Here is a 24,489-nt window from a genome sequence, read left to right on the forward strand (position 1 = left end):
CAACAGGGTCCAGCACTTAATTTGTTTTATGAATATAATTCTCGTGTGAGTATATCTCTAAAATCCTTTTAACTTGTAAAAGATAATCCAAAGCAATCTTGTCTCTAAACACATTGTTCAAACAAGTAATTTCGGTTACAAGTAATTTCGATATGTAACGAAATTTGCAAACCACCATATTCAACCCATAAAAGAAGCCCTTCGATACTTCTCTATAAGTATTCGATTGTATGTCACGGGAACATGCGAAAGCAGTTAATTACCTCTCTTGGTAATTAATGAAGTAACCTTTGCCCGGGGTTTTACTGCTTTGTGTTAATAAATGTTGACATCACAGAATCCGAAATTTTTTTATTTGCTTCTTATCTCATTTCTTTGAAATACTTGCACTCACGAAATCCTTGAGGTTCTAAGTAATACCAACTTAGGCTGAAGATTTCACAAGTCTGGTAAATGACTTCGTTTAAAATCCCATAAACGAAAGAGCCCTACCTCGATATCGAAGGGTCATCTTCTAGCATAACTGTACTCACGAACAATTTCCCGTAACAGTTGGCCCTAGTTTCAAGGCACTTTATGCGGCATGTTCATTACAACAGCTATTGATTACACGTTTCGAGGCATACGTAGCCTACTCTATTTTGTGATGATGGTTCATCTTTGGGGTTAACATATAAAAGGGATAATCGTTTCTGAGAATCATTACGCGATTCAAAATTCTCAAACGAACACAAAATCTCTAATCTTTCTTTCAAGGAATTTCTCCGATTTACAATGGCTGCTACTCAATCCAACACAAAAGAAGTTCTTTCACAGACCATCATGAAGATTCAAAGTACAAACTACCAAGTTGATCCTACTGTGTCATCTTACCCAGAAGAATTGAAGATGTTGATCGTATCCCTAAAAAGATCAGCATTGTCAACTGCTATGTTCAGTTCCTTCCTGGTTCCTATGACTTGGTTGTCCATGGCGGCATCCACTGCGTCATTCAACTATGGCATAGATGTGATAACATTCAACCTGGTGAATAACCAGTTAGTTCATCTTACCAAGAACATCTTTATCAACCTTTTGAACATCCCTCATAACCCACCATTCATTAAGCCAACCAATTCATAGATTATCTTCATGTTCAATGAGATGGGACATCAACCCTCTCTTGAAAAGATAAGTGATTTCAGGAAATTAGGTTTACCTTGCATGTGGAACTTCCTGTTTGGAATCTTTCTACGTTGTTTAACCGGAAGGACTGTTGGTCTAGGCAGGGGAAGGATGGAGGTTTATGCAATGGTTATGGGTCTTTACTATGATATCGGTGTTGATTATGGAACTCAACTTTGGAAGGAGTTCATCAAAAGCTTAGAAACCACTAATGTGGATAAGGGGATTTCTTGTGCAAGGTACTGGAGTTTAATTTTGGAAAAAGTTTATGCGAAAGAGGGAATTCAAGTTCCTGACGGAGAAGATGTTGTAGAATTCTCTTTGTATGACTTTCCCAAAACTGTTGAAGATGATGCGAATATTTTCACAAGCGTTGCAAGAATTCCGGATGCAATGCTTCGCAAGGTGTCTTTTACCCACAAAGTGTTAGTTCGATACATGAAAACTTTTGATCCTAATGTACGAAGTGGAATACTTCTTGATGTAAGTGGTGAGTCATCCAAGAAGACAAAGAAGACTCAAAAGGAGGCAACACGTGATTCTCCAAAAGTAACAAAGGCTGAAGAAGTTGCGAAAGTTGAGTCTTTTACCAAACCTGTGAGGGAGATTATACCAACTAAGTCTGGGGTATTAAAGAGACTTCGTAAAATGACTGCCTCTCCAACTATTCGCAAAACTGAAGTGAGTAGTAAGGGTGCTGTGGTCAGAGAAATTTCGGCTCCGGTTTCTCCTATGTCCAAGCGAAGAAGAGCTCATGATGTTGCGAAGCACATTACTGAAAAGATGTATAAGAAAAGGAAGATGGTTATTCGCAACAAGTCATCAGATGATGAAGTGGTTCCTGAAACTCCACTTGTTTCAACTTCACCGATGGTAATCACATCTCTTTCTATTACTTCGCAAATTTCCACTTCAACCACTATTCCACTCAAAGTAGTTACTACCAAATCAGTTCATGAGGAGGTACCTACTTCTGATATGGTTGTCAACATATCTGATACGGGGGCACCTATCATGAGTGTTGAAACTACCATGCCAATCATTTTATCTACTTCATTACCCATCTCATCTGAGAATTAATTTGTTTCATTACCACCATTTATTCTTCCAAACACCAATATCACCACTTCCTCAATCTTTGATCATCCTTTATAACATCCATTCACCACATTATTTCCATCAAAATCACCTGAAACACCACAACCTTCGCAAGCTATGTCTGATGAAGAAACCGAAGGAGGAGGTTTTGGAGGCACATTTGAGGCTTTACATTTTGATTCAGAGGAGGAGGAGATACCTGATCATATGCTTATGTCAGGAAAGCAATTCAAAATCCTGAATGGAAAGTTAAATGCCATTATTCAATCACTAGACGATTCTCGCACTAAGTCTTCAATTTCGGGTTTAGAGATTGAGTCGATGATTAAAGCTGCTGAGAAAAGAATAACTGAGAAAGTTGAAAATTCTGACAAGAACAATGACCTTCGCATTCAAGCTGAAGGAAAATCTTTTGATGGTGTTGTTAAAGAATTGAAAAATGTTACAAAAGAACGTCATGTTCTTTTTGTACAGGATGTGAAAAAGGTCCGGGAAGATCTTAATTTCAAAATTGAGGAGTTAAAGCAGGAGATTGCAAAAGAGCTTAAAGATCTTTATTTGCAAAATCTGGAGGTGTAAAAGAGAGTTGATGTTGTTGCTGCAGCACTTAACAAAATTGTCACTGATTATCAACCAACTGCTCCCATTTTCGAAGCCAAACACAAGGAAAATAAGGAGCAGTTCGATAAACTAATTCAGTTGGTGACTGAATTAAAAACTTTTGTTTCCCAACCTTCTCAACAATCCATTCTTACTCCAGAATTCTTAACTGTTAAAGTAAACACTTTTGAGCAAGCTATCCAGAACGCATTGGCTCCCATAACCAGCTTTACTTCCATATTACTGAAGAATGCCCCACCTGCTTTCACAGGGGTGCAAGGGGGAGAAAGAAAAGGAAGTAAAGAAGAAGATGCGAAAACAGTTGGAAAGCTTATTTCTACCCAATTTAAAACATCCTTGCCAGTGTTCACAAAGCCAATTTCTTCAACAATAATTACAACAAAGCCAATTACCAAAGTAATTACAATTGGTTCAAAAGAAGGAGGAAGTTCGAGTGCGAAACCTCAAACTGAGGATACTGGAAAGGGAAAAGGGGTGGCCCATGAAAAATCAAAATAAGAAAAGAAAGCAAAGGTTGAAGCAGAAATGGAAAGATTAAGACAAGTACAAAGCATTATGAGGCAAAGAGCAAATGATCCACCAACAATGAACAAGGGTGATCCTGTGAAGTTATATTCATATGAGACCATTGAATCCAAAGTGTTGGGGAGTGAAATGTTCGAATTCGAGAAAAAGCCAAGAAGAAGTTATGATGTTGCGAATTCGGACAAATGCCAACTCGATTTTCCGATTAATGAAATGTTGTTATTACAGATCAGTGAAAAGTTTGAAAATGTTGATGATTACACACACATGAAAATCAGATTTCATGTTGTACTTGCAAAGATTCAAGATGAAGTTTGGTCTCTAATGAAGATTAAAAAAGTTTTAACAATCAAGAAGCATGCGATGTTTGAGAACATGCTTCAAAATTTTTGATATTTTGTTATTCGAGCAGACGACAAGCATCATGATTTTACCATAGCTGATTTTCCCTTGATGAATCTTAATGATCTCATTCAAGTGGCTCTTATTCTGAAAAACATGGAAGACAACAAGCTTAAAGGATATGATACTGATGTGTTCAGACTTGGTTTCGCACATATCAAGATATTCATAGATAACTACTATGATTACTTGGTGTTAACTGATGAAGAACTCGCATCAGGTCTAGGAAGAAAAGTTACTGTTCCTTGGAAGTCTACTTTCACGAAATCAGAATTGATGAAGTATGTAGATGGAGAGATATGCCTTAAACCTTTTGGCTTGGTTTTTATAGGCAAAGATACCAAAGGGAAGCCTAAAAAGTTTTTGTTTAAAGTCTCAGAGATTGAAAGATACACCACTTCGCAATATACGAACTTTATTGTTCGTATGAATAATTGTGCGAAGAACAATGAAGGAGACAAGAAGGATCTTAAAAAGATTATCACTTGGTATGCTGGAATCCGAAGAAAAATACACTCAGCTGTTCAAATTCTTACAAAATGAATAGCTTCGGCTGTTTACAAAGGGGGAGAATGTAGAGTCTAGAAGGTTGTAAAATTCAAAGTGTATGTTTTTGATTTCGCATATTAATTATTTTACTAAGTCTTCATTTGTGCGAAGCGTAGTGTTAAGGACATAGTATATTTTTTTTTACACTCATGTTTCCTATAAATAGGGACTGAGGATAGAAGTAGAGTAACTTTTGGAATACGAGTGATTCATATATCATTCGCATTTTTCTCTGCTTAGTTCTGTAATTAGTTTCTTCATCAATATAAGATCTGATTAATATTTACTCTTTGTGTTCATACTTTTCATTCATATAATCATGATTGCTTTCTGAATCTTGATTACAATTCTCTACAACAAAATAAGTTATAAACATTATTATAACTATAAAAGAGTTATAATACCATCAAATAAATTGAAGTCTCAAAGATTTATTGATTTTGATATCCAAAGATTTACAAACTCTCAAAAACCCTAAATGCCCTAGAAAACCTAAATTTATGAAATTTAACCTTAAAAATTTTATAAAAATAGTTATGAACCTCATAATATCATCTTATAATAATTAAAATTATAAAAATGCATTCATGGAAAATAAAATTTAACTCATTAACATTTACCCTTAATTTATAAATCAAAAATTAAGGTTTTATGAATAAAAACTTGATTTTAGCACACGTTTTATATAAAAATTGAGATATTTTATAAAAGAACTTAAATTTTATAAAAGAAAATGAATGAGAAATGGGTATTATACTAAAAAATTCGGATCCCTCTCTCCCCGTATCTCTCTCTCACACTCTCATTCTCAACACACACACACACATCTCTCTTCTTTCTCTCTCTAGAAAACTCTCTCTACCTTCTCTCTAAATTTTTTTTCTCTAAACACCACTCCCTTTTCTCTCTTCATTTCTCTATACCCACGAAATTTTCTATATAATAAGTCTAGGAACACACCTCAAACTCAAAATCTTCATCATCTAGTGGTGTTCATTAAGGTAGAACACGATTTCCTTTCATTTTCCTCCATGTTTTCAAGGTTTTTCTTGCATTCCCTTCTTCATCTTCTTCAAACTTATTTTATTTTTGTTAAAATGGTTTTTAGAACATCATGGATGTGTTCTAACACCATGAATGTATGATAAACAAGGTTGCATGTTCATGATCTTAGTGCAAAAATCGATTGAAGGACGAAAACATCAAACTCAAGTTAAGAGTTTTTGAGAAACAAAATTTTGTTCATAAATGCATGTATACATTTTGATAAGTTTTAATCTTTTGATCTCTGGAAACATGACTAAAATATGAGTTTTTCATGATATACTTAAAATATTTCAAAAGATTTACTCAAGGAAATGATGAAAACTCACTTTTCTAACCAATCATCATGCATGCAATCTGCCAGATTTCTTTACCTGACTCTAAACTGTCATATCTCACTCATTTCTTTACCAAAATTCATGATTCTTTTTCTGAAATATAATATTTTGAGTTAGCTTTCAAACCCATCTGACCTCACTGGAAAATTACAGTATTTCGATTTTTAAAATTTTTTACAAAACTGTTGCTCAAACAACACTTTCCTTATGAACATTTGTTTTGTGTTGCATTTTCAAAGGACTTATTCATCACTAAAAATCATTCAAAAATTATTTTGAACTATTAACATCATGTATTAAGAGGTACAAATAGATCTTGATTTAAAAGTCTTTGGAACATGTTGCAAAAATTCTCAAAGTAACATCAATAATCTTTACTAAAATCACAAGAACCAAGTTTTCTCTATTATTTATTGAGCCTTTAGGCATGTTTTTAGACATCAAAAATAAGAAAACAATTTTTAATTGTTACTAAATTGTATGAAGATGTGTTCTGGAAATTTTCAGCTCAATATATATTTTCTTTATTTTTACATGAAAATAATAAGAAAATAGAGTGTTAAATCATATAAAATACTTAAACTAGTAAATAAATTCTGTAAAACTTCTTGGATGATGATGTAAGTTAATAAACATCTCCCATTAATTCACCCATTTTTGTTACTGTTTAATATGGTTTTGAGTTTTCTTTTTGTTTAGCTCTAATAAATCATAAAACCACATTAGAGAATATAAAAATGCTATCTAATAATTTTTGCAGTTTATATTCTCTGTGGAAGACTTAGGAAAATATTTCCAGAATTTTTCATAATGTATTCCTATTTTTCTTCGATTTTTGTATTTATAATGGACTAAAAACAGAAAAAATAGTTTTACTCATCCAAAAATTATGAAAATTTACCAGAACACCTTGTAGTACATTTGGAGGCTACATACACATTTTGATGATTTTTCTCTTCTGTATACTATTTTTCTTCTATTTTCCCAAGATTAAATACACTTAAACCCAATTTTTATTAGAATAAATGCTCAAAAATCATAAAATTGGGTTAAACAGTTTAGAAATTCATTTTTATATTTTTCCCAGCTTAATAATGTTTTATAACAGTGTTACAAAAATTTTGGGCAATTTTGGAAACTATTTTCTATTTATTTCAATTTTTATTAGAATAAATAATTAAAAATCATAAAATTGGGTTAAATAGTTTGGAAATGCATTTTTATATTTTTCGCAGCTTAATTATGTTTAATGACAGTATTTTAAAAAGTTTGGTGTATTTTGTTAACTGATTTCTATTTTTCATGAGTTTTTATCTATTTAGAGAATTAAATATATGAAAAATGGTGAAAAATAGTTAGACGAATCAAAATTCATGAAAATTTATCTTGAGGTCTTTGACTTCAATCAAAACTGAAATGAAAAGTTTGGGAAATTTTAGAACTAAATTGATTTAGTTTTAGAATATTTAACCATTAGAACGCCTCTTAAAATGTTAAATATTAGCATTTCAATAATGAGAATTTTACACTTAAATTGTTATATAACAATTGATTCATTGAAATTAAATTTTCACAGAAAAATGTTTGTAACTTATCAATATTAAATTTTGACACACTATTGACATAATTCTATTGTAGTAGTAAGTATACTAGTGTTAGATTCCGATTAGAGGCTCACTAGCGAATACCATTATTGTAGGAATCGATTGTGGTACGAGTAGAGCGTAGTCAAGGCACTATTTGCATCATCTCAATGCATATTGTGAGTATTCACGCACTCCCCTATTTTCAGTTTTTATGTTTTGGGGTGGAAAATCATGTCCCGAAAAACTATTATTTGAATGTTGTATTTAAATTGATTTGTATCAAACATGATTGCTATTTTATTGCTATATCTCTCTATGTATGTCTATGCAACACGAAACATGAGAACTTATCGTATTAAGGCCCTTCCCTTATCTCTAACCATTAACTCTTTGAGCCAATGGTCATTATGGATAGCGCTATTAGGAATTGACAACTCCTCACTCGCCCTATTGCTGGAGTGCATGATACCATATTCATCTATGGAACGATAAGCATAGATCTAGATTGGGTTTCAGTCATAGGTTTGGTTGAGAACTCATTGTTTGCTCATACACATACAAACTCGTTACTCATTATAGCAATAAACTTGTTATTTATTATGGCAATAAGCTCGTTTATAAATTATAGCAATCAACTTTCTTTCTCATTATAGCAATGAACTTTTTGTTTCTCATTAGAGCAATAAACTTTGTATCTCATTATAACAACGAACTTTTGTTACTAAATACTTATTTACTTGTTTTAGCAACAAACTTTGTTGCTTCTTATAGTAACAAACTTGTTTGCTCCTTGTAGCAATGAAACTTGTTTACACATTTTAGTATCAAACTTTATTTCCCATGAGGATATGAACGTTGCATCTCTTTTGGGCAACATACTTTTTTTCTCATGATGACAACGAACTTTGTTTACAAAAACTTATTTACTTATTTTAGCAATGAACATTTGTTTATGGAAACTGTTATAAATATTCAAATTATCATGAATTTCAAACTATATTATGTTATAAACTTGTGAGTACTCACCAACTATTTTTATAGTTCACGCTCGTTTTACATGCTTTTTCATGAATCATCGAGTAACTGGCACATATGGACACTTCACTTTTAGGAGCATTCGCATGTGTTGTGTTTCTATTTTCATTGTAATTTCTTTTAAAAGTTGTTCAATCCCATTGTAAATTTGTAATGATTTTTAATACTATGGTTGGTGTTGTCTTTTAACTTTTGCTATGAAACCCTTTATACTGCCACGCCTCATGTTTCCGCTTTAGCGGGGTGTGACAAAGATACTCTGTCACATAACTCTAATTACCACTCAAGGTAAAGTATAGTTAGAAGACTCACCTTGGATGACTCGGTAAACCTCGAACTCGGAAATACGGATCTAGCCTTCGCCTAATCACATAAAATAATTACTCTAATTAATACTACTTCCAAGACTAGGCTAATCCATCTCTAAGTTTTCTAAGAAGGGTAAAAGACCATTCTACCCCTCCAAGGGCTCACAAGACCAAACATTGACTCAACCCTAAAAGTCAATGAAGTCAACTCTAGCCAACGATCAAACTTTAATCAGACTCGTCCAGTGCATGCTGGCGACTCGGTGAGTCCACTCGGGTCCTCTGAATCCTTCTAAGCCTCCCTTGGCACGATGAGTCCTTCCTCCACTCGCCGGGTTACTCAGCAACGAATCGCAGGGCAACCCCGACTCGACTCGTCGAGACCACTTATGAACTCGGCGAGTTGCTCCCATGACAACACTGAAATGACCTTTTGAGGTCAGATTTGCTTCTCTAACCTATAGATCTGACCTCCCTTTGATCAATAACCACGAAAAGGTCAAAACTTGACACACATGCAACGCACACAAGGCTTTCCTTGGTGAAATGGCTTCTAATATGGCACGTACACTAATTTCCTCCATAAACCAACATAAAGCATAAAGGATAAGGCTCTCTGGTCCTCTATGGGTCCAGATCCGATGTCTATCACACAAAGGGACCCTAAACTCATCACTTCAAGCCATAGAAAGGGTTTAGAAAACACTATATTCATAAATCTTAATCAAAACAGAAGGGAAGTTCGATTTGGTACCTCTACAATGAAGATCTGAGCGTGAGAACTATAGATCAGCAACTGCCTTGACCTCTTCTTGTTGAAAACAAGTTCTCTTTGCAAAATCACACCAAAAAATGATCAATATGGCTCTATCTCTCTCACAACTCGCTCAAGCTCTCAAGGGCCACTCTCTCTGGACTGGTAGCCCAAATGAGGGCTATAAGGTCCTTCAAATAGGGCTCAGGCCCAGGGATTTAGTGTTTTAGTCGTCAGCACGGACTCGTCGAGTCTCCTTGCCTACTCGTCGGGTCCACTAATTAATCTAGTCAGCAAAACGCCATCCTACTCGGCGACTCTAAGCGTCAACTCGCTCCCCTTAAGTCAAAGTAAATCATTAAAATATGATACCTGGAAATCCAGATGTTGCAATTCTTCCCCACTAGAATTGGACTTCGCCCCCGAAGTCCTACCATACAAACAACTCTGGATGCTGCTCTCGCATCTCCAGCTACGGCTCCCAAGTCAGGTCGGACCCTTTCCGATATTGCCACTGGACCTGCACCAGGGGCACCTCCTTGTTCCTCAGAACCCTGATCTTCCGATCCACAATCGCAACTTGCCTCTCAACATAATTCAGGCTCGCGTCCACCTGAATATCCTCCAACGGCACCACCACAGACTCGTCGGCTATACACTTCCTCAACTGAGACACGTGGATGGTATCATGAATCTGGCTCAATTCCACATGTAGCTCCAAACGATATGCTACCCTGCCTACCCTCACGGTCATCCTGAACAGACCGATGTACCAGGGCCCCAGCTTGCCCCTTTTCCTGAATCGGATCATTCATTTCCAAGGAGATACCTTCAGGAGTAAGAAATCTCCCACCTGGAACTCAAGCTCAGATCGTCGCCTATCTGCATAACTCTTCTGGCGACTCTGAGCTGTCAACAACCTCTGTCTGACCTGCTGAATCTGCTTAGTTGTTTGAAGCACTGTCACAGTGCTGCCCGTCACTCGCTGCCCGACCTCTCCCCAGCAAATGGGCCTCCTCCCATACAACAACTCAAAGGGAGGCATGCCGATGCTTGAATGGTGGCTATTGTTATAAGAAAACTCAGCCAACGACATATACGTGTCCTAACTTCCTCCAAAGTCCAACACACATGCACGTAGCATGTCTTCGAGCGTCTGAATCGTTCGCTCACTCTGACCGTCCGTCTATGGGTGGTATGCAGTGCTAAAAAGCAGCCTCGTACCCAACTCCTCATGGAATTTCTTCCAGAACCTGGAAGTGAAACGCACATCTCGATCTGACACAATCGAGATCGGTACTCCATGCTGCGATACCACCTCTCTCACATAAAACTCTGCCAGCCTCTCAGCAGAAGAGCTTTCACTGACATCAAGAAAGTTAGTGCTCTTCATTAGCTAGTCAACAATCACCCAAATTGCATCGACGCTCATCGTAGTCCTCAGCAATTTGGTGATAAAATACATGGAAATCTGTTCCCACTTCCACTCGGGAACCTCAAGTGCTTGCAACTTGCCATGTGGATGATGGTGCTTGGCCTTCACCCTGCAATGGGTCAAGCACCTCTCTACGAACCACGCGACATCCCTCTTCATACAAGGCCACCAATACTCTCTCTTCAGGTCCAAATACATCTTAGTAGCCCCGGGATGGATCGAGAACCTTGATCTATGCGACTCCTCCATCAGAATGGTATGTGCCCCACCTTCAAACGGCACCCAAATCCGACCCTAAAAGGTCATAAGCCCTCGGCTATCGACAACAAACTCAGATACCTGTCCGATCACCCGCTCTCTCTTGCAGTTCTCCGGTCTCATGGCGTCAACCTGGGCCTCCCGAATGGTGTTCAACACCGGTGTCATCACCGTCAGCCTCATACAAACTTCATGTATCGGGGCGCTCTCCGCCCTACGGCTCAAGGCATCGGCTACATCGTTAGCCTTGCCCGGGTGGTACAGGATCTCACACTCATAATCCTTTACTACATCCAACCGTCTCCTCTGACGCATATTCAGGTTGGGCTGATCTAGCAAATACTTCAAGCTCTTGTGATCTGTGTATATGGTACACCGAACCCCATACAAATAGTGACACCTGATCTTGAGGGAGAACACCACAGCCCCCAACTCCAGATCGTGAGTGGGATATCTCGCTTCATGAGGCTTCAGCTACGTCGATGCGTACGCTATCACATGCCCTCTCTGCATCACCACCGCACCCAAACCCGATATTGATGCGTCATAATGCACCACGAAATCCTCCATCTCATCTGGAATGGCTAATATTGGGGGTTTGCATACTCTCTGGCAAAGTGTCTCGAATGAGGCCTGCTACTCTAGGCCCCAACTAAATGCTACGCCCTTCCCGGTCAACCTGGTGACACCAATCTTGGAGATATCCTTAATAAATCTCCTAGAATAGCCGGCCAACCCTAGAAAACTCCTGATCTTGGTGGGGGATCTCGGCACCTCCCAACTCATCACTGCCTCAATCTTGGCCGGATCGACCAATATCCCATTCTGTTTAATGAGATGTCCCAGGAAGTGGACCTCTCGTAACCAGAAATCACACTTGGAGAATTTGGTGTATAGCCTCTCCGATCTCATAACTCTGAGGATCTCTCTCAAATGTTCCTCATGCTACTCTCTGGATCTCGAATACACCAATATATCATCAATGAACACGATCACTGAATGATCAAACATCGGCCTGCACACCCTGTTCATGAGATCCATGAACGCCGCTGGTGTATTGGTGAGCCCGAAAGGCATCACCACGAACTCGAAATGCCCATAACGAGTCCTGAATGTTGTCTTCTGGATATCCTCATCATGCACTCTCATATGATGATATCCCGACCTTAGATCAATCTTGGAGAACCAAGATGCTCCCTGTAACTGATCGAACAATTCATTGATCTTCGGCAAGGGGTAAGGGTTCTTGACTGTTAACTTGTTCAACTCCCGGTAATCAATGCACATCTGGTGTGAACCATCCTTTTTCTTGACAAAAAGGATAGGTGCTCCCCATAGCGAGCTACTCGGCCAAATAAACCCCTTCCCCAGCAACTCCTGAAGCTGCAAGGATAACTCCTGCATCTCTGGAGGTGCAAGGTGATAGGGCGCCTTGGCGATAGGCGCTGCCCCTGGAACCAAATCGATACGGAACTGTACCTGCCTCTCGGGAGGTACACCCAGCAAATCCTTGGGGAAAACATCCGGGAACTCACGCACTATCGGAACCTCATTAACTGATTTCGGCCTCTCCGCACCAATCCTCGTATCCATCACATTAGCCACAAACCCACTACAGCCTTGCTGTAGACTCTGTCTCCCTCTGGAAACCGAACAAAATCCTGACCCGGAACAGGTACCCTCACCGTACACCTTAAGAACTCCCCCACTAGGGTCTCGTATGGTCACCAGCTATCGCTCGCAGTCGATAACCGCTCCAAATCTGCTCAACCAGTCCATGCCCACGATGACACAGACATCTCCCATCGCGATCCGGACCAAATCAATTGGAAACTCAATGCCAAAGATCTCGAGTACACATCCCCGAATCACATCAGTGGCGTACACCGCTTGCTCGTCAGCTATGGAAACTCGTAGAGGTCGACTCAACGCCTCACGACGGATACTGATGTGCTGACTGAAGGCTGAAGATACAAAAGATCGACTCGCACCCGAGCCAAATAACACCAAGGCAGGTACAGAACTCACAAGAAAAGTACCTATGCATATCATGATATAAGCACATTATCTCAAATATCGAAATAAATACATGAGAGAATATATACCAACCACGACATCGGGCATTGCGCGGACCTCCTACGAAGTCAAATGGAAGACTCTCCCTCGTGCCTTCGGTGCCTCGGCTTTCACCGGCCGACTCTCGGTAGCCCAAACAGCAGCAGGGGCAGATCCCTGCGATCCCTGTACTGACCCCCGCAGCTGCAGACACTCGGCCTTCTGGTGTCCGGTCTGGTTGTAGTGGAAACAAACTGCAAACCCCTTAGGGCAATCATTGGCCATGTGCCCCTCATTGCCACACTTGTAGCAAGACCCTTTTCTACAAACCCCCTCATGACCCTTGCCGCACTTACCACAAGTGTGGCCCTTCTGGTTCCTGATCTCGAATTGGCGGGCTTTGCCCGCTTGGCTGCCGCCTGGGACTGTGCCGGTTGCTGATCCCTCCCCTGAGACTCTGCCTCCTCCCTAGCCTGAGTCTCAATCTCTATCTCCCTCTTCTGAGCATTTTCCTGAAGCTCGGAAAATGTCCGGTACGACGAGTTCTCCACGAACTCGCGGATGTCTCTCCTCAAAATACTCAAATACCGACTCATGTGTGTCTGCTCAAAAGACACGTGCTCAGGGCAGAACGTCGCCCTCTCATGGAACATCCTGGTGATCATAGTAACGGAGTCAGTACCCTGCATGAGGGTCAGAAACTCCTAGGCCAAATGCTACCTTTCCACCGGGCAAACATACTTATCACGAAACATAGCGATGAACCTCTCCCACGTCACCGCAGCAAGCTCAGCAGACGAATAGTGCGCCATAAAAAACTTCCACCAGTCCTTCGCTCCCAAGCGAAGCTGATTCAATGCAAACTGAACTCTCAGATGCTCCGGACATGAAAAAGTATAAAAGCATCCCTCAATATATCAGAAACCCCTCTCATCGCAGAAATCACATCCTACGTTCCATCAAACTCTGGTGGTTTCTTGTTGCTGAACTACTAGAACAACAACAAATCACCACTCTGGTGGTTTCGTGTTACTGAACTCCTCGAACAAACAAAACTCCTGAACTCCTGAAACTTGAATATGACATCGAGTGATTTTTTGTCGAAACAATCTAAACAAGAAGTTTTGAATTTATAAAGGAGTTTTCCTGTCCTGGCCTATTAAAAATAATATAATAAAAATAAATTCAAACTTAGCTGACGGAGTCTAAATGAAAGTTCTGGAGCTTAGTCTCACCTATGCGTGGATATAAAGAACATCTAAGACGAAGCTCATATGCGAAAGATATGAATTTATGAAGTTCGGGGCACGAACTTCCACCCCTGTCAGAGCTGACGACGTGAGCATTAGTGGCTCACGACGTGAGCAGGTGAAAGATACCTTCCAGAGCAAGTGGCCATGATGAAGACAGTGCCCTGTTGAGCTCACAATGTGAGCATTAGAGGCTCACTAAGTGAGCACATATTTTTAGCCCTATAAATAGAAGTTGAAGGCCATCCGTTTAGGGTTCTCACTCCCGATACTCTCTCTAAGCTCTGTTTAAACCCCCCGAAGGCTTGGTATCTTCCCGAGACCCGCAAAAAGTCCCGAAGCCCGATGATCCCGAGAAGAAAAGAGTTTCTGAGCCGAAGCTCTGCCCGCGAGAAGTTCCTGTGTGTGAAGATATCCTGGATTCAGCGAAGATTACTACTTGAAGAGCCGAAGTGCTGTCCGAGCATTGTCTTAACTTGTGAGTGTGTACTTACTTTCTTCTAATACATAAAAATACAAAGTATTTACTATGAAATACGTGATACATGTTTATATATTTTTGTTTATTTGGAATGAACATATATTCCTTTATTCTATTACTTAGATACAAAGTATTCTCTAAAAGAAAATACGTGCTATGTGTAGATGTGTTGTTTGTTTAATTGACATGATGTTGAATGAATGTTTTATACATGTTTATAATGATTTAAAATGTATATATGTATATAATCTACAAATATGTTGGGTATAACATGGGTAGATGAATTAAGTTGTTGTGCGATAAAAATGATGAGAGATCTCGTCGTTTCTGATTCAGTCATCTAGTGGAGTTTAGATGACGACCACAGACTTTTCGAGACAGTCATGTGGAATGCTAGCAGGCTCGCCACCTGTATGTGTTTGTGAACTTAGTGTTCAATTATATACTCCATCCCCCTCATGGTTGCCTTATTTGACATATATTGCTGGGAAACCCCCGAAGCATGTGTTGTCGCCGCAATGAAATATTCTTAGACTAGGTCCCTTGTGTTAGTTGTGTTAGGGACGTAAAGTGATAAATAACGGGAATGAGTAACTGGGTTATTGTTGGTTGATGAACTTAAATATAATTACTTATTGTGTGTTGAAAACCCTATATGCTCACCAGGCTCCCAAGTCTGACCCACTCAGTTTTCTTTGTATTACAGGTAGTGGCGCTAGGGCATAAGTTGGATGACTTGTGAAGTTATTTTTGGATTATAGACTTGTTGTTATATTTAACTAACGTAAGGTCTATTTTGTAATGTTTTTGCTTTTGGTCTATTTATCGGAACATGACATCCCGAGTTTTGTTATATAATAAAAATACATTTCTTAAAGAAATGATTTGGTAAATCTTATTTTATCATATTTCGTTTTGTGAACAAATTCCGCAACTCTTTTAATCAAATGATCACTCTGAAATTATTTTAAAAGCATAAATTAAAACGGTCTTTTCTGGCTGTGATTTTGGGGATGTCACATGCCACTATTAAAATATGTTAGATTTTAACATTTTATGCAACGATCCCTTTCGTGATGTCACAGCACAATAGTCACCAAGACTCTGCCAATGAAATTACAAAATTCTCTATCGAAAATTATTAAAAGACAATTCTACAGACATGAAGTCTTACATTCAAAGTACATTCCTTTGAACATCTTTCTTGCATAAAAGTTTCTAATCTAGACATAGATTCTTAATATCCAACTCTCATTTATGGAAACATTTCCATATTTGCCATATGACAACTCATTCTAAATAGAATCTTATCTAATTATAATAATGTCAGCATGATCCATCCTTTACTATACTTCCAACTGCCCACAAACATTTCCATATTTGTAGGGTTTTGAGCATTCTAACAATCCTATGGTGTACATGCAACCTTAAATACCTTGGATCTATGTTTTCTCTATTATATATGCAAATATCAATTTCCAAGGTATTGTTCTAAGTAGCATAATATAAAATACATGTAATACAAAATCTAGTAAAATTACATACCTCTTTGTTGGTGCTTGATTCCATGGAGCTCAAGAGCCTAGTGCCCCAAATGTGACACCTAAAATGGTTCACACAACACCATGAACATTTGGAATAACCATGAGAGAAATCATGACTTCATGAAAATCAGCTTGCCCTTCATGTACATCTCTTAGTGGCCGATTTTGCACAAGATAAGATGCTTATATAGTTTTTGCAATTAGGGTAAACCCAAATTGTCATGGATTTCCATTTCCTTGGATCCATGGGTTCAAACACACCATGGAGCATCCATGGAGTATCTTATGGGTTTTACCCCAACTTAATAATCCATGGAGTCTTAGCCCATTATACAAGTATGAATGATTTACACAATCAACCCATATATTTAATTAGTCTTCTTTTGATCACTTAATTAATTCTAGATAAATTCTTGATCAATACTAATTAAATAATCTTATTAATATATTAGAACTTATAATATATTAAAAAGCCTTAAGTGTTATTTCTCTCATTTTAGTCTATCCAAATGCGTGATGCCATGCAACCCAAATGGACCATGTCTGGTCGGGTCAAGTATATATACCATTTACAGTTATGGACTTAGACACTAATCCAACAGTTTCACACTTGGATAATTCTAATAACAATTATTTCAAGTACGCCTTCACAACTTAACCAGCAATCGTAGCTCTTAAAAGCTGCTCCCGAACTTTGAGCAAATCAATGACGCGTCCATTAGATAAATGATCATATATTCCTCCGTTCTAGATATCATATGGACTGATACATTCATTACAATCATTCTCTCTATCCATTTGTTGTTTCCCGATTTGCGATTTATGACGAATGGCTAATTGAACAAATAAAATCTGTCCAGGCCCAGTCGGGCACTTACATTTTGTCATCACTAAATCATCGAGGGGCCCACATATATCGCGTTTATCCCTTTGAGGGTAAAATGAATGGATAAACTTCAACTCATATGCCTGTACTGACTACTTGTTGAATCATACACAAAGGCACGTTTTATAACATCGAGTTACCAATGTGTTTTCGTGCAATCAATGTATAACCAACTCATAGTAAACAACTCATATCTCTAGGTTTGAAGAATATAAGATATTATCGTCTCACGATTCACTCGTGAAAAAATCGTTGAAGTGAATCCAAATGAGTGTGGGTTGAATCCAATACTCAGAACTTATGAGCACTCATGAATGTTGTAGCAACCATTGCTATGTATAATGCACATTAGAGAAATCGTACAAGCCAGATTCATGACAGTCTTGATTCATATCTACTTCCAACATATGACCGACTGTGGATGGTTTGAATAACTTAGTCATTCGGGAAGAATGACCTAGTTATTCTGGAAGTCAAAACATGCAAAGTGAAGCACAAAAATAATACTAATCTTGTATAGCCTCAACACTTTGAGTGTAAATAAAACACCTTTTATCTAAGCACCATATGGATTACTCATTATTCATGTTTCGATTAATCAACTTAATACTTGAATTAAAACAGTAGTGATGCCATGCTCCAAGCATGCACACTATGTTTGTCTAAACAATAGCTATGCCATACTCCAAGTATGCACACTATGTGTTCATATGGTCCTCTCTTTGTGAAACAGATCGATTGACAACATTTCAATGATGCTTATTTCATAATTCCAATCCTTATTGTAAATGTAAGAATACCAAACTCTTACCATTTACTATAATTTGTTAGATTCTAAAATTATATGCAATGATCCCCTTGTAATGACTATGCATAGAAGTCACAAAGACTTGGCAACAGACATTACAAAGTATTCAAATGGAAAGCAATTCCATGGAAATAAAGTCTCAAATTCAAAGTACATTCCTTTGAACATCCTTCCTAGCATTAAGTTGTTTAATCTTACACAGATTCAAAGAATAACTTCCACCTATGAAAACAATTCTATATTTCCATTTTGACCAACACTTTTGAACAAGAGTTGCCTCTTTTAAAGATATGTCAATATGGTCCTTACTCTACACTTCCAATTGTCCATGAGTAACCAATCTTTGGTAAACCTCAAATTGTCCTCGACAATTGCTTAATCATTTTAGTCATATCCAATTCTAATCCTTTTCCCTTCTTAATGCCCTAAGAATTAGGAAAATGGATAAATATTATAGCACATGTAGTCAAACCTATACCCAAAGCATAAGGGACATGATTTATGCTATAAATTTTTTTATTTGCCATGTTCTCACAATTCGAACTATAAAGAGGTATGCCGTAATCATAATCAAATTCTGAGAACGCAACATATATAGAATTTCATTATGTTGAACCATTCCAATATAACATTCAATTCGCTTTGAAACTATCTCAAGACTCCCACTGTCCCCTTGACGTATAGGATTCTCTTGTCAAGAACCATTCCTTGACAAAATAAATATTCAATGGTTAGTATGGATTCTTATCAAGTTAAACACTTCACACAATTGGCCTTAGTTGGTGTTTATTTTATCCAAAACATCACAACTTACCAATTTCAAATGTACAAGAGTAAGAAGACATTTTACTCTACATTTGATAAATGTTTTTAACCTTTTTTAAGATTATGTCACTCAAGTTACAATCTTGGAGTATGACTCTAAGATTTTATTTTGGAACAAAGTATGATTTATCTTTTGATTTGACCATTTCAACAATTCATGATTCCTCTCCTTAGCCACACAAATGAACTAAGGTGTCCTTAGAGGATCAACTATGATACGGTTCCATAATCACTAAGATAATCATAAAACAAGATACTCAAGTACTCTCCCATCTCTTCATATTGGAGAAACTTTTCTCTTTCTGCTTTATTTGATTCTTTTCATCCGTTATGCCATACAATGAAACCTTTCCAATGATTTAGAATTACACTTAAACTTGTAAGCATAGTCATATTTTCTAAACTTTAGTAAATCATAATGAATAATCTTCTCAACCTTTGTGGTGCCTGACCAGCACACAACCTAATGTACTCGATTCATTAGTCCTTTAATTGACTCACATATACATTTGAACAAGTAATTAGTCTTAATTTCCCAAAGCAGAAAATTCTCATTCATCATACAATACAAGTTGCATGATTCCAAGTTTCTATCCAACTAAAACTTGGGTGATGAAAATCTTTCCTTATTTGGTAAATTATGACACTACCAAAAATGAAAGAATCAAATCCATTTTCCAATATTGCTATCAATGGAATCATATTGGCAACAACTTTTCAAAAATGCCATTGTAAGGATACTTAAATTAAATAAAATCAAAAAGAAATTTTCTTTTATTTTAAAACTTTGCAGTAAACTTATCGTTATAATTCATGTGGAAAACTTGTAGTTATCTATTCCTAAGCAATATATCATAACTCTTAAGCAACAACTCAAAAATTCTGATCCCCAAACCATGCGATTGAAATCCATCTTCGCGATCAGAATCAACATATACTTCCTTTAAGCTTCCTCTCTTTTCTTTGATTCTTAAAACATCAACATGTGACCCAGTCACATTATGTAATAAGAATCTCCAAATAGGAACTTAATAGAGTTAGACAGTGGACTTTATCTGAAGTAGATTCAAACTTATTGACTTTACCATCCTTATGGTCTTTCAGGTAAATTTGGCAGTTTCGCAACCAATGCCCTTTCCTTTGGCAATAGGCACATATGGACTCTTTGGGAATGGTACATGAGACTATCTCAAACTTAGACTTTCTCTTTGCCATTTTATCAACCGAGTTGACTACGGTCGATCCCTTTCCATTGGGAAGAGAAAGTTTTTCTTGACTTCCAGTGTCGCCATTGTCAATGTCCATGAAGTTTTGGGAAGTAGATATTCAAATATAATTTGCTTTACCAATGCTCCAAATCATTGCTGATTCAGCATCATCAAGCAAATATGTAAGATCATTAAGGGTCATGTCGTGATCTGTCATCAGGGAGTAACTGAAGAACCAAGTCAACAGCCAGCTACCTCGAGACTTCGACACCTCACTCTCCCGGCTTGCCAATAGGGATTGAGTGACCTTGAACATTTCAAGCATGTGAGCTTGTGGGATAAGGAGAATAATAGGAGGAGGTGGAGGAAATGAAGCATGATTTCCAGTCCCATTAATGCACAACAAAGGGATTAATCTTTCACCTTGATTGCCATGTAGAATATCATCTTCATAAGGAAAGCTTTTTCCTAAAGATTTGGGAAGACCATAGTTGTCTTAACTAGACATCTATAGTGGGACAAATTAAAGTTTATTTGATTTAAAGTCCTTAATATAACACCCAATATGAAATATTAAGGTTGGGACCCAACAATCTATTTATAACTGGAAGAGGGATGCAGTAATCCAAGTTATAAAATAGTTGAAGGTAGGTAAATGACGATTTACCAATTTTTACCATGAAAAACAAAATATAATAAAGTTTTAATTGGATTTGCAACTTCTAGATCTTTTGAGATACATTGAACTTTCAATGGCATGTTTGAATCTCGATTGTGATCTCTCAAGTTTGTGACTGGGATGCCGAGGATCACAAAGAAGGTGTGAATAACCATGCAAATTAACTTGGTACCTTTAACTTTATCACCGAATCGATGTGTCGGTTAACCACACACGCTCCACCGATCCATAATAAAGTCAAGTTACCTTTTGCCACTCTTACTAGTCCTTGTTAGTGTGCCGGTTAACCACACACGCTCCATTAACGACTTGGTAAGGTACAAAGTGTAATTTCATGGGTTAGCACCTATTTCACATTTTCCTAAGTAACTAAGATTGGGAATTTATAAGTGTTTAGTTACTTAGTATTTATCGTTATAATTTTAATGAAGGGATAATTATAGTCCTTTCATACCTGTTCGGCTAACGACCCTCCACCAGTCAAGGAAGCGTTGGGTGAGAGTGGACACCCATTAAACTGCCATTTTATAGGCAGTAACCTTATACCCCCTTATAGACCGGCTTCGTGAATGAGGCCTACTAATGGTAAGATTGACTTTATCTTATAGATATTTATATAATTAAAATTATAATAATAGTATAAGTGTTGAATTTTAAACCTTTTAAAACTCTAAGGTTCAATTCGGAATTAAAGTATTCATGAAGGGGTAACTTTACAAATTCCAAAACTTGAGGGCAAGTTTTGAAACTATTCAAGACTTTTCATTTCATAACTTACGATTTTAATGGTTAATTAAAATGAAGACTTTCCACTTTAATCTAACATCTTATTCTTTAATAACACTTTTTAAGAAGTGACTCTTAAACATCCATAACTTGAGGACAAGTTATGGAGTCATAAAACAATTTAATGAATAAGACTCTTCATTTTGTGTGACCTTTGGCAATAATTATGATTTTTAACATTGATAGATATGACTTTTCATATAACTTGAAGACAAATTAAAAAAACATATTTTATTAACTTCTTTTAGATCAATATATATTGAAAACAACTATAACACAATTTTTTTTATTAATCTAAACTAACTCATAAATCAAGGAAACACAAATTTTTTTTTGGTAATCCATAACTTGAGGACAATTTATGGACTCCATACAATTTCATTAGGATCAAGAATTATACTAACAAACAATTTTCACATAATTCCTATGATCTAACACTCATAAGTATGAACATTGATAATCAACAATTTCCAAGAATCACATAAACATATATAAAACTTGAAACTTTGTTTATAGCATTGAAATTGGTTTAACATAATCATTACCACATTAAAAACAAGTTTTATAAGTCCAAAACAGTTAAAGGTAATGATTCTAGACCAATTCCAACAACAAAACTCGAAGATATGCTGTTTGGGGGTCCAACTCATCGAGTGCATGAACAAAATCGGCGAGTTGGATGAGTTTTTCCTTGGACTCGTCGAGTTCCTTCATGGACTCGTCGAGTCCCCTGTCCAGACAGCACTAAACTTCGATTTTTTAAGCAGTTTTCATCAAGTATAAGTGAAAAGAACCCTAAATACCTTGGATCTATGTGTTCTCTATTATACATGAAAATATCAATTTCTGAGGTATTGTTCTAACTAGCATAATATAAAATACATGTAATATAAAATCTAGTAGAATTACATACCTCTTTGTTGGTGCTTGATTCCATGGAGCTCAAGAGCCTAGTGCCCCAAATGTGACACCTCAAATGGTTCACACAACACCATGAACATTTGGAATAACCATGAGAGAAATCATCACTTCATGAAAATCGGCTTGCCCTTCATATAATTCTCTTAGTGGCCGATTTTGCACAAGATAAGATGCTTATATAGTTGCTACAGTTAGGTAAACCTAGTTGTCATGGCTTTTCATTTCCTTGGATCCATGGGTTCAAACACACCATGTAGCATCCATGGAGTATCCTATGCGTTTTACCCCAACTTGATAATCCATGGAGTCTTAGTCCACTATACAAGTATGGATGATTTACATAATCAACCCATATATTAAATCAGTCTTCTTTTGATCACTTAATTAATTCTAGATTAATTCATGATCAATTCTAATTAAATAGTGTTATTAATATATTAGAACTTATAATATATTAATACACCTTAAGTGTTATTTCTCTGATTTTAGTCTATCCAAATGCATGATGCCATGTAACCCAAATGGACCATGCCGGGTCGGGTCAAGTATATACCAATTATAGTTATGGACTTAGACACTAATCCAACAATATTATGATATGTTAGAACAACATGTTAGTGGTAGGATAGGGATCTTCAGGGATTTCTCGATAGAATTGTCTGATTATTTTATGCCTTAGTTCCTATAGTGCTTCTTGCTTGATTGTTTTGAGACTCTTTCGTTTGTGAATTAGCTACCGTATTCCTGCAATAACTATCTGGCACCAATGGAGAGAATTTAGCAAGTAGAGTATGGGTGAGTGGTGCGGGGTCAGTCGGCCAGTCATGAGATATGTAGTCTTCCTATAAGAGTGAGGGTTGAGCGCTTGTTATGGTTATGTATTTTGATAGGGCGTTGTGATGATACTTGAGACAAATATGGGTAGGTGTGGAAGGTAGTATGGGCCTGTACTACTTAAAGCACAAGACCCATAAGCATTTCAAGGAAGTTATAATCCTTAGGGTTTTGGTTGGGAGTTAGTTCAAGGAAGTCTAATACTCTTCCTGTTATATTTCAGTATGGTGGTTACACGGAGCTTCGTTATTGGATAAGGGTTGGGATCGGGACAGGGTGATCAGGACGCCCCAGTAGCGCCTGAGATTGTTGGCCAGGAGGTACCAGTGTTGACAGAGGATCAGGTCAGGGAGATCATCCGCGAGGAGGTGGTCGAGATTGTCTGGAGTTAGATTCTGGAACTGTTTGGGAGTATCAAGTCCGCCATGATGGAGTACTTTGATGAGAGATACGCAGCCATTACTGAGACGGTTGTCACTATAGCCACCGCGATGGTACCAGCGACATGAAGAGGAGGAGGAGCCATTCGGGGTTTCCAGTACCGGGACTTCGATAACACGAAGCCCCCTACTTTCGACGGGGTTCAGGATCCGATCATTGCTATGAGATGGTTATCGGACGTTGAGGGATGTTTCTTTACGTGCTCATGCCCTGCTGATCAAAGGGTGAGGTGTGCTTTGAACCTGCTGAGGTCCGAAGCAAAGGATTGGTGGAGGTTGAATACAGGATCATACACTGATGCACAACGGGGTGCGGTTATTGGGATCAGTTTTGTGACATGTTCAGTACTCGTTATGTTCCGCAGGTTGAGCTGGAGAGATTGGCTCATGAGTTTTTAGAGCTGAGACAGGATTCAGTGTCTGCGACGGAGATCACCAGGATGTTTACGGAAAGTGTGATGTTTTGCCTTGAGTCTACTTCGGAGCAGGCTCGGATGACCTGATATCTAAGAATGCTCAAGAAGGACATCAAACAGTTCGTGTCTGCGTAGAGATGTTATCCCTTGTTGGATTTGCAGGAAGCCACCAGGCAGCACGAGTTAGAGATTGAGATCCAGTTGAGGGAGCAGAGACAGGCCCCGATGCAGTCACAGCC

Source organism: Lactuca sativa, chromosome 1 (genome assembly GCF_002870075.4).
Source record: "Lactuca sativa cultivar Salinas chromosome 1, Lsat_Salinas_v11, whole genome shotgun sequence".
NCBI classification, from domain to species: Eukaryota; Viridiplantae; Streptophyta; class Magnoliopsida; order Asterales; family Asteraceae; genus Lactuca; species Lactuca sativa.